The following is a 12,818-nucleotide window of genomic DNA, read 5'->3' on the forward strand; positions in this document are numbered from 1 at the left end:
CCCCAAAGTTGGTGATTCAATTTTGTTTCTCCAACTTACATCCTTGTGCTGCCAATTCATCACCATCTGGAAATGCAGATACCGGCCAGACAATGGAAAGCAATTAATTCAGCCCTTTTATCACTATTTGTGACAGTTACGTTATCTACTGAAAGACTGTCATGCTAAAATGACAATGCCATTGTCCAAAGCTTTAGTGTCATGTTTGATCCCTCCACTCAATACTAATAATGCAGACAAAATATCAAGGCCTATTCTTTGTATATGAGTCATGTCCCACTCGGGATGAAGAGGACTAAGTAAGTAAGTCTGTAAATAGTTGCCCTCTTATTGGCTTTCAAAATGGCTATCTGCTTCTAACCCCATGAACGAAATCCATCATGACCCGACAAGACATGTTATCACAAGACAATCATAGGATAAGCATGGAGAATGTGGGGAAGCCCAGGTCTCTCTGACCAGCTTGGCCTCAAAGATGGTTGCTCTGACACAATTTAACAGGGATTTCCCCCCCAGACAAGTCAGCCTAACGTATTAGAGGGTCTGAATAGGGCCCAGAAGGTCATGTTAGCTGGGTTACTGGCCACAGAGTGACTATTTAGCCTCATAGAGCCCGACCTATGGTAAGGCTTCAGAGTTATTAGAGAGATATTTCTTGCTCAGTGATACGTCCATCCCAGACTCAGATAAAGTGAATTACATCGTTAAGTGCATCGTTGTATGTTAAATGCTCCATACATTCACAGGGAATCATATTTAGTTAGACTGACGCAACAAAACCATGAACTTTTATTCACAGCATGAGGAGTATTTTCTTTGAGTGCACCTGCCACAGAGACAACACGTAACCAAATGACCTTCCAGACAATCTGATTGGAGTTACAGTTCAGATAACTGTTTAATGGACAGAGCAAGTTAAGATCAGCCTCTGGGGTATTTTAAGAGAAGACCCCAGGAGCACTTCAGAAGTGCATCAGCTCTCACGGCAGAGAAGCACTGATTCGTTTTCACACAGGTTCCTTCCTCATGTCATGCCTTATAACAGAGACATTATTCACACTAATGCACAAGAGCATACGGGCAGCTTTGTGATTCATTGTGCCTTTCCGGATTATGTCAAAATCAGTGCATCAGGCATACTCTAAATTCCCTTATGTAAATGTCTGTGAAGTAGGACTGTAGATCATGTTGTAGTTCTTGTGTCAGAAAACCACATCTGGTCCAGACTGAATGAATCTATTTCACAGCCTTTACGTATGGTATGTGACAATGATAGTGCATGCTGTAGTGCTGTCAGCAGTGCACTCACTCCCTCACTCACTCCCTCACTCCCTCCCTTACTCCCTCCCTCCCTCCCTCCACTGGCCAGATGAATCCAGTTGTGAGGGAAGGAAGGTAATTTCTGGGAGAGGTGCTGTTGTCTTCCCCAGACAGCCTTCATTAGCTAATGGCCTTGTCCACAACAAATCAATTCAGTCTCCCAGACATCCATCTTCCAACCTAGACAGTACGCAGAGTCACATTCTGTGCTCTCTTTTAGTCACTCTCTCCCACCCTCCTTCCTTCCCTCCCTCCCTCCCTCCCCATTTCTCTGTTTTCTCCTCATTCTATCCCTCCCACACACTCAGAAACCCTGTTTTATTTCTGTCTGTCTTTTACCCTCAGCAGTGACATTGGAGATACTGTACGTGCTCATGCATTTCCCTGTTCAACTGCCCAAGGGGACTGTCATGACGCAGTGTGATTTTACTACAGTCTCCTCGAAATAACTACCAACTAAATGATAACATTTCTTCAAATACAAACGATTATCTGTGGATAATCTCTCTCTCTCTCTCTCTCTCTCTCTCTCTTGCTCTTTCTCTCTGACAGCTGGGGCGGTGGACCAAGGCTCTATGGGGGGGGGGGGGGGAGGGGGTGTTACCCCCTGTGCCAGCTGAGACAGCTCCCAGACCTTACGCCCTCATCAAATATTGAACAGCATGAACACACAGGGATCCCCTCCATCCCCTGGAGAGTACCCACGCCACGCAAATCATTTGAAGCATAATGACGACCCTACAGTACACTCACAACTGCATATTTAAAGACTATATGGAGGGAGACGCACCCCTTGACCTGGGGCAAAAATACAAAATGAAAGATCCAGAGTGAAGATACACCACGCATATCTAAACACACATGTGCTCTCTCACTTTTCTTCATTTTCTCTCATGTGGAGTGTAGAGATTTTACAGTGCCAGAGGCTCTTAGATAACTACTTCAAGCTCGCTTTTATAGATGCCGCCACTGTGTGTTGTTTTGCCAGATGAAGCTGTAAACTGATCAATCAGAGAGATTTGACATATACTGATGAATTCCTCAAAGCCATCTTGGACCATTATGCCAAAAAATCTTAAAGCCTGAGATATCTACACTCAGACTCAAATCCCAAAGCTCTCATATGGCTTATAATAACACACATGATCCTGTTTTGATTTGCCTTAAAAAAGCTTGCTACAATGTGGAAAAACATCAATTTCTGCAGTAGTTCTGTTAATGTCTTTGCCTGGTATCGTCCCATGTGCTAAACATCTACCCCTGTACAGTGTTACAGTAAGTACTAAACTGTAAAACCAAGACAGAACTTGTACAAGTGCAAAAATAGACGTTGGATGACAGTAATTTTGGAAAGGTTATTTTACTGTGGATTTTCTGTGACCCATCATTGCCCCTTGCAAATGACTTTTAAATCTCTGACAGTGCACTGCCCCCTTCCTCTAGGCCAGCTTAAACTCTGATCCTCAAATCCTTAAGCGTCATGAATCCTACCCAAGGAGAATCCATTAGTTCACTCCTCTCTCCTTCATGATAGTTCAGTTTCATGCTGGTTTCCCGCTTCTTCACTCTCCCCCACCTCTCCACTTACATCCAATATTCCATAACTCCTCACTATTTAGAGTGTAAAACCCGCCCACTCTGACACAAGCAATTGTAAAGGAGGTGAGGGCAATCTCTTGAGGCATACATTCTCATGAACTGTACAGCACTGTAACAATTTAAATGAATAGGGGGTTTCTTTCGTCTACATGTGTAGAACATCTCTCATTATAAGTATGCAAACATCCTGAAGGAGAAAGAACGGCAGAGGAAGGGAGAGGGACTCACGTAGCGTATATTAATCAGACAGTTAGCTGAGCCAGACTTGCATTAAATCATCTGTATCAATGGAGCTGGAACATTGTCAATTAGATCATAACACCCTACATTCATTAAAATCCAGAGCGTCAATCAAATTAACATAATAAAACAATCTGTCAGTTTAAGCTAGAGAGACAGTGCATTCGGAAAGTATTCATACCCCTTGACTTTTCCCACATTTTGTTACATTACAGCCTTATTCTAAAATGTATTAAATTTAAAAAAAAATCCTCATCCATCTACACACAATACCCCATAATGACAAAAATGAAAACAGGTTTTTAGAAATGTTTACAAATGTATTAAAATGAAAACAGAAATACCTTATTTCCATAAGTATTCAGTGTTGTCACTATGATCTATTATTATTATCAATATTTTTGCTTTTCTATTTAGTATTTTTATTTAAAAAAAATATATATAAATGTTATATTTATATATATATATATAGTATCTCCCTTGGTCTCTCTTCTTTCTTTCTTTCTTTCTTTCTTTCTTTTCAGTCAGGGACAGTATGGCAAAGAACGTTGTGGCATCTTTCATGCCCAAATCATTTCAAAGTGTCTGAAACTGATTGTGTAGCTCATTACAGTTACTTGGCCATATGGCTAGTGTTGACAACAGCTAATGAATACGCTTGCGTGTGAGAAGATGACAGGTGAAACTGTGGATTAGGCTATGATGCATTTTCAGTGACACCTAAGCACATTTTTGTTGGGGGCCCCATCTCACGGTCAAAACATTTTCGTGGCTCTCCTCTTGAAAAATATATTTTATTTTGTTTTAAAATGCATTTCCTGAAATGTTACACATTTTGCCATGAGGAGTAGAGAAAATGATTCAGTTTTAAAGCAAGATCGCGGGGGGCGGGGGGGTATGCAAAGAGGTGGCACTCATTTTGATGCTATATTTATAGTTACATAAAATATACGCAACACATCTTCCACCAACAGGTTTCTGTGCCAATGCACCACATAACCAATAAGCAAAGCATAACTTCTACATACCGATTAGCCTACCGACTTTGATCGAATCAATATTATAGTTTGCATTTTCAACATTCAAATAGATTAGGCTAATGTCAATCTTGACCAACATCAATTACATCCCTCCCTACCTTATATCCATTATAGTTGGCTTGGTTATAGGCTTACTGTAATACCCAATCTTTTGATGATCATTATGAAGAGTAGCATGGCCTTGTCTCCCCAGGCAGATGGGCTGTCAAAATGTAAAATCTTTATTAAAGTTTCTTTACCGTGTCACCAGTCTATGAACAAGATATGACAGCAATCCATGCTGGTTTAGTTTCCCTTGGCACTGTTTCCAAATACTAATGTTCTAGCATTTGTGGCACAAATCCCATTCAAGTCGATATTAGTATTTTTCGTCCATCATGTCCAAATCATCCAAAAAGTTTCTTAAATTCACTGTGATGCTCACCACTTAAAATTATTTTTAAAATATGTGCGAAAAATGCTCATATCGGTCCCATGACTTGAATAGGATTTGTACTACAAATGCTAAAATGTTAGTATTTGAAAATAGTGCCCGGGAAACTAACCCAAAGCATGGATTTCTGTCATACCTTGTACATAGACTGCTTACAGGGTAAGGAAACTAATGTGTCATTTTGTAATTTGGGTGAAGTATCCCTTTAAAGTGTTAGGTTCTATTTGGGGAGAGGAGACAGAGCGCAGGAGGCAAAGCACATGGTAAGCGTTCCTGAATATTTAGCAAGGAAGAGCATGTCTAGAACATTAATACTGTATATTCTGAGAACATGGTAACCATGTTCTGTGTAGGTTTGGTGGAACATTGATGGAATATTATCCTAACGCTCAGAAAACTGGACACATTAAGTTCTTGCAACGTTCTTGCAACGTCCCATAGTACATTCATGTTATATATTCTACCAATATTGTAACCATGTTCTAGATAAGTTCTGCTTGACATTAAAAGGAATGTTCTCCTAACTTTAACAACAAAACATGCTAAAATGTTCTCTGAAGGTTTTTGCTTACATACAGTAGCAGTCAATAGTTTGGACACACCAACTCAATCAAGGATTTTTCTTTATTTTTACTATTTTCAAATTGTAGAATAATAATGAAGACATCAAAATGTAGTCACCTGGAATGCTTTTCCAACAGCCTCGAAGGAGTTTCCACATATGCTGAGCACTTGTTGGCTGCTTTTCCTTCACTCTGCGGTCCAACTCATCCCAAACCATCTCAATTGGATTGAGGTCAGGTGATTATGGAGGGCAGGTCATCTGATGCAACACTTCATTACTCTCCTTCTTGGTCAAATATCCCTTACACAGCCTGGAGGTGTGTTGGGTCATTGTCCTGTTGAAAAACAAACGATAGTGACACTAAGAGCAAACCAGATGGGATGGCGTATTGCTGCAGAATGCTGTGGTAGCCATGCTGGTGAAGTGTGCCTTGAATTATAAATAAATCACTGACTGTGTCACCAGCAAAGCACCCCCACACCATCACACCTCCTCCTTCATGCATCATGGTGGGAACCACACCTGCTGTCAAAGATATCTTTGGTAGCAGGAAAGGGGCAGAGTCAAGTGCAGGAGACTGAGGTCCGTTAACACAGATGTTTAATAAACACTGAATAAATAAAGTCGCCACAAGGCAGGGTGCGCAGAACACAAGACAGGAGGACAGCTCCAAATATCAAAAACGCACGGGGCACAGCCCGGCAACCCTAATGCCTAATCCAAAAATATGGCAGCTAGTAGGCCGGCGACGACGACCGCCGAGCACCGCCCGACCGGGGAGGGGCACCACCTTCTGTGGATGCTGTGACAGTACCCCCCCCCCCCGACGCACGGCTCCCGCAGCGCGCCGATGCCGGCCTCGGGGACAACCCGGAGGGCGAGGCGCAGGTCGATCCGGATGGAGGCGGTGGAATTCCTGCAGCAGGGCTGGATGCAGAATGTCCCCCACCGGGACCCAGCACCTCTCCTCCGGGCCGTACCCCTCCCAGTCCACGAGGTACTGCAGGCCCCCTACCCAACGTCGGGAGTCCAGGATGGCCCGGATTGTGTACGCCGGGGCGGAGGGACCTCCCACACCTCAGCGTCCTGCAACGGACCAGCTACCACCGGCCTGAGGAGAGACACATGAAACGAGGGGTTAATACGGTAATATGAAGGAAGTTGTAACCTATAACATATCTCATTTATTCTCCTCAGGACTTTGAACAGCCCCACAAATCGCGGACCCAGCTTCCGGCAGGGCAGGCGGAGGGGTAGGTTCCGGGTCGAGAGCCAGACTCTGTCCCCCGGGTTAAACACGCCCATTACTCTCGGGTGAAAACCCGAGGTCAAACTGACCGAGACCCCCCGCCTCTCCATAAACGACCTCCACACCCTGGACGTGAACTGGGGACCCCAATCAGAGACGATGATCTCGGGCACCCCGTAGGGCCGGAAGACATGCGTAAATAGGGCCTCCGCGGTCTGTAGGGCCGTAGGAAGACCAGGTAAAGGGAGCAGACGGCAAGACTTCGAGAACCGATCCACAACGACCAGGATCGTGGTGTTCCCCTGAGACGGCGGGAGATCCGTGAGGAAATCCACCGACAGGTGGGACCAAGGTCGCTGTGGAACGGGGAGGGGCTGTAGTTTCCCTTGAGGCAGGTGCCTAGGAGCCTTACACTAGGCGCACACCGAACAGGAAGAGACATAGCGTCTAACATCCTTAATCAAAGTGGGCCACCAGTACTTCCCCTTCAGGCCCCGCACCGTCCGTTCCACACCAGGATGACCCGAGGAGGGTAGAGTGTGTGACCCTCGGATCAGGCGATCGCGAACACCGAGCGGAACGTACTTCAGACCCGCGGGACATTGAGGTGGAGTGGGTTCTGACTGACCCACCCGCTCGATGTCCGCATCCACCTCCTAGACCACCGGTGCCACCAGACAGGAGACAGGGAGTATGGGAGTAGGATCAATGGTCCGCTCCTCGGTGTCATGGAGACGCGACAGTGCGTCGGCCTTCCGGTTCTGGTAACCTGGAATGTACGAGAGGGTAAATTGAAACCTCGTAAAGAACATGGCCCACCTGGCTTGACGAGGGTTAAGTCTCCTCGCTGCCCGGATGTACTCCAGGTTACGGTGGTAAGTCCAGATGAGAAAAGGGTGTCGTGCCCCCTCAAGCCAATGTCTCTTACCTTCAGGGCCTTGACCATGGCTAACAACTCCCTGTCCCCCACATCATAGTTGCGCTCCGCCGGACTCAGCTTCTTAGAAAAGAACGCACAGGGGCGAAGCTTCGGAGGCGCGCCCGAACGCTGCGACAGCACCGCTCCTACCCCAGCCTCGGACGCGTCCACCTCCACTATGAATGGCAAAGAGCGGTCCAGATGCGCCAGCACCGGAGCGTCGGTAAACAGAGCCTTCAGACGACGAAAAGCTCCATCCGCCTCTGCCGACCACCGCAGCCGCACCGGATCCCCCTTCATCAGTGAGATAATGGGAGCCACCACCTGGCCAAAACCTCGGATAAACCTCCGGTAGTAATTGGCAAACCCCAAGAACCACTGCACCTCCTTCACCGTGGTTGGGGTCGGCCAATTCGCAAAGCCGTAACGCGGTCACATTCCATCCCCACCCCTGTGGTGGAAATGCGATATCCCAGAAAAGAGACGGCTCGTTTGGAGAACTCACATTTCTCAGCCTTGACGTATAGGTCATGCTCCAGCAGCCGCCTAAGCATTTTACGCACCAGAGACACATGCGCAGCGCGTGTGGCGGAGTAGATCAAAATGTCATCGATGTACTCCACCACACCCTGACCGAGCATGTCTCTGAGAACCTTGTCCACAAAGGATTGGAAGACGACGGGAGCATTTTTAACCCATACGGCATGACGAGGTACTCATAATGGCCAGATGTGGTACTAAATGCGGTTTTCCACTCGTCTCCATCTCGGATTCGCACCAGGTTATACGCGTCCTGAGATCTAGTTTTGTGAAGAAGTGCACCCCGTGAAATGACTCCACTGCCGTAGCGATGAGAGGTAGTGAGTAACTGAAACCCACCGTGATAGAATTTAGACCTCTATAGTCAATGCATGGGCGCAGACCTCCCTCCTTCTTCTTCACAAAAAAAAGCTTGAGGAGACGGGGGACTTGGATGGCCGAATGTATCCCTGTCTCAAGGACTCAGTGACGTATGTCTCCATAGCCGCTGTCTCCTCCTGAGACAGAGGATACACGTGACTCCTAGGAAGGGCCGCGTCAGCCTGGAGGTCTATCGCACAATCCCCTCGTCGATGAGGGGGTAATAGAGTTGCCTTCGTTTTACTGAAGGCGATAGCCAAATCGGCATATTCTGAGGGAATGTGCACGGTGGAGACTGGGTCTGGATTTTCCACCGTGGTCGCACCGATGGAAACTCCTATACACCTACCTGAGCACTCCCTCGACCACCCCTTAAGAGCCCTCTGCCTCCACGAAATCTGAGGGTTGTGAGTGGATAGCCAGGGGATTCCCAGTACCACCAGAAACGCCGGGGAGTCAATGAGGAATAGGCTGATACGCTCCCCATGCCCCCCCCCACGTCACCATGACCAGTGGCACTGTGACCTCCCTCACTTGGTCGGACCCTAGCGGTCGACTATCTAGGGCGTGCACGGGGAAGGGGTGGTCCAGCTGAACCAGGGGAATCCCTAACTTCTTGGCTACCCCACGGTCCATAAAACTCCCAGCTGCGCCTGAATCGACTAGTGCCTTATACTGGAAGTGAGGGGAAAACTCAGGAAAACAAACTGAGGTGTACATGTGGTCGACGGGGGCTCTGGGTGTGGCTGGTGCTTACTCACCTGGGGGGTCGATGTAGTGCTCTGCCTGCCATCCGAACTCCCGGGTGGACCACTCCAGCACCGGTCCGCAGTGTGTCCTCTACGACCACAGTGGGTGCAGGAGAGGCCCCCCCTCCAGTCCTCCTAGCTGCAGCCCCTCCTATCTCCATGGGCAGTGGAGCAGGAGGGCTGGGAGGTGGAACAAACAGGCCCCGACTGGAACGTCCCCGGGCAGCCAGCATGTTGTCCAGCCTGATGGACAGATCTATAAGCTGGTCTAGGGTGGTGGTGTTGTCCCGACAAGCCAGCTCCCGGCGGACGTCCTCTCGGAGACTACATCTGTAGTGATCAATCAGGGCCCACTCATTCCACCCCGATCCTGCGGCGAGAGTCCGGAATTCCAGGGCAAAGTCTTGAGCGCTCCTCGTCTCCTGTCTCGGGTGAAATAATCGCTCACCCGCCGCCTTGCCCTCCGGGGGATGATCGAATACCGCCCGGAAGTGGCGGGCGAACTCTGGGTAGTTGCCCCTAGCCGAGTCTGGGCCATCCCAGACTGCGTTGGCCCATTCTAGGGCTCTACCCGTGAGACACGAGATGAGGACGCTCACCCTCTCTTCATCAGAGGGAGAGGGGCGGACGGTCGCCAGGTACAGTTCTAACTGGAGTAGAAACCCCTTGCACCCAGCGGCTGCCCCATCGAACTCCCTGGGAGGCGTGATCCTGATCCCACTCGAGCTTTATTCTGTGGGTGCCGGTAGGGGCGCAGGATGGGGAACCGCACTGATGTGGATGGGGGAGCACCTCTTTCCCAGCTCTCCAACCGGGCTAGCACCTGATCCATAGCCGAGCCCAGGCGGTGGAAGAGGCTGGCATGTTGCGACACCTGTTCGGCCATGGACGGCGCTTCTGCTCTTGCTGACTCCATCTGAGTAGGTGCGGGATTCTGTCAAAGATATCCTTGGTAGCAGGAAAAGAGCAGAGTCAAGTGCAGGAGACTGAGGTCCGTTAACACAGATATTTAATAAACACCGAATAAATAAAGTCGCCACAAGGCAGGGTGCGCAGAACACAAGACAGGAGGACAGCTCCAAAAATCAAAAACGCATGGGGCACAGCCCAGCAACCCTAATGCCTAATCCAAAAATACGCGGCGTAGCTAAAGCAGCGCAAAAACACCGACTGCCACACATAACATGACATGTAATAATCCCGCACGAATTCCCAAACCAAAAAGACAAACTAAATACCCCCCCGCTAATGACTAACAAGGAACAGGTGCGGACCTAGACAGACAAAACCAAAAGACACAGAAACGTAGATCGGTGGCAGCTAGTAGGCCGGCGACAACGACCGCCGAGCACCGCCCAACCGGGGAGGAGCGCCACCTTCTGTGGACGCTGTGACACATGCAGAGATCATCCGTTCACCTACAGTACTCTGCGTCTCACAATGACACGGCGGTTGGAACCAAAAATCTCTAATTTGGACTCATCAGACCAAAAGACAGATTTCTACCGCTCTAATGTCCATTGCTGGTGTTTCTTGATCCAAGAAAGTCTCTTATTATTGGTGTCCTTTAGTAGTAATTCAACCATGAATGCCTGATTCACGCAGTCTACTCTGAACAGTTGATGTTGACATGTGTCTGTTACGTGAATAAACTTTTAAAGTTCTTGAAAGTGTCCAGATTGACTGACCTTCATGTCTTAAAGTAATGATGGACTGTCGTTCTCTTTGCTAATTTGAGCTGTTCTTGCCATAATATGGACTTGATCTTTTACCAAGTAGGGCTATCTTCTGTATACCACCCCTACCTTGTCACAACACAACTGATTGGCGCAAATGCATAAAGAAGAAAAGAAATGCCACAAATTAACTTTTAACATGCACACCTGTTAATTGAAATGCATTCCAGGTGATTACCTCAGGAAGCTGGTTAAGAAAATGCCAACAGTGTGCAAAGCTGTCATCAAGGCAAAAGGTGGCTACTTTGAAGAATCTCCGATATAAAATACATTTTGATTTGTTAAAAAAAAAAGGTTACTACATGATTCCATATATGTTATTTCAAAGTTTTGATGTATTCACTGTTAATCTACAATGTAGAATATAGTAAAAAATAAAGAAAAACCCTGGAATGAGTAGGTGTGTCCAAACTTTTGACTGGTACTGCAGATAGAATGTTCCCCTAACTAAGGGAAAACTGGAAACTTAAACATTAGGGAAACATTTCATGTAACATTACAAAAACCTTTTCTCTCCCTAAAATTGTTAGCTGAGTGGCTAGGATAAAAATACACACCTATGCTAAAGCGGCTAAAACAGCCTTGATTAAGGCTTATGTGTCACGCCCTGACCAGGTGAACTCTTCTATTTTGGTCAGGGTGTGGCATTTCTATAGTTTATTTTCTATGTTTTTGGTATAGCCTTGCTTTGGGGCGTATTTCTATGTTGGGTTCTGTCGATTCCCAATCAGAGACAGCTGTCGCTAGTTGCCTCTGATTGGGGAATCATATTTAAGTTCCTTTTCCCCCCACGATGTTTGTGGGTTGTTGTCTCTTTGATTTTGAGCAGCTAACGTATCGGTATTTTCTTGATTTTGTGTACGTGTTTATTTCGGTGTAAAAGAATAAACATGTGTTCGCTCCCAGCTGCGTTTTGGTCCGCTTCCTCGTTACCTGACGCCGAACGTTACAGAACAACCCACCAAACCAGGACCAAGCAGCAGAGGAACGAAGAGGAAGGATGGACATGGGCCGAGTTAAGGAGGAGCATTTCCAGGGCGATGGAAGAGTTTAGGGAGACCGAGAGGCATCCCCAATAATTTTTTAGGGGGGGGCACAAGGGCTGTTTGACGGGGCAGGAGCTGCCCGCCAGTCAACAGTCACCAGAGCTGCCCGCCAGTCAACAGTCACCAGAGCTGCCCGCCAGTCAACAGTCGTCGGAGCTGCCCGCCAGTCAACAGTCGTCGGAGCTGCCCGCCAGTCAACAGTCGTCGGAGCTGCCCGCCAGTCAACAGTCGTCGGAGCTGCCCGCCAGTCAACAGTCGTCGGAGCTGCCCGTCAGTCAACAGTCGTCGGAGCTGCCCGCCAGTCAACAGTCGCCGGAGTGGTCAGACTGCGCTGAACTGCCGGAGTGGCCAGACTGCGCTGAACTGCCGGAGTGGCCAGACTGCGCTGAACTGCCGGAGTGGCCAGACTGCGCTGAACTGCCGGAGTGGCCAGACTGCGCTGAACTGCCGGAGTGGCCAGACTGCGCTGAACTGCCGGAGTGGCCAGACTGCCCTGAACTGCCGGAGTGGCCAGACTGCCCTGAACTGCCGGAGTGGTCAGACTGCCCAGACTGTCCCGAGCTGCCAGACGTCCCCAGTCCAGTCCGGCCCGTCCCTGCTCCCCGCACCAGGTTAGTGGTGCGTGTCCACAGTCCTGTCCGGCCCATCCCTGCTCCCCGCACCAAGCCAGTGGTGCGTGTCCCCAGTCCAGTCCGGCCGTCCCTGCTCCCCGCACCAGGTTAGTGGTGCGTGTCCCCAGTCCAGTCCGGCCCGTCCCTGCTCCCCGCACCAAGCCAGTGGTGCGTGTCCCCAGTCCAGTCCGGCCCGTCCCTGCTCCCCGCACCAGGTTAATGGTGCGTGTCCCCAGTCCTGTCCGGCCCATTCCTGCTCCCCGCACCAGGTTAGTGGTGCGTGTCCACAGTCCTGTCCGGCCCATCCCGGCTCCCCGCACCAAGCCAGTGGTGCGTGTCCCCAGTCCAGTCCGGCCCGTCCCTGCTCCCCGCACCAAGCCAGTGGTGCGTGTCCCCAGTCCAGTCCGGCCC

This window comes from Salmo trutta, chromosome 18 (assembly GCF_901001165.1).
Source record: "Salmo trutta chromosome 18, fSalTru1.1, whole genome shotgun sequence".
Taxonomy (NCBI): Eukaryota; Metazoa; Chordata; class Actinopteri; order Salmoniformes; family Salmonidae; genus Salmo; species Salmo trutta.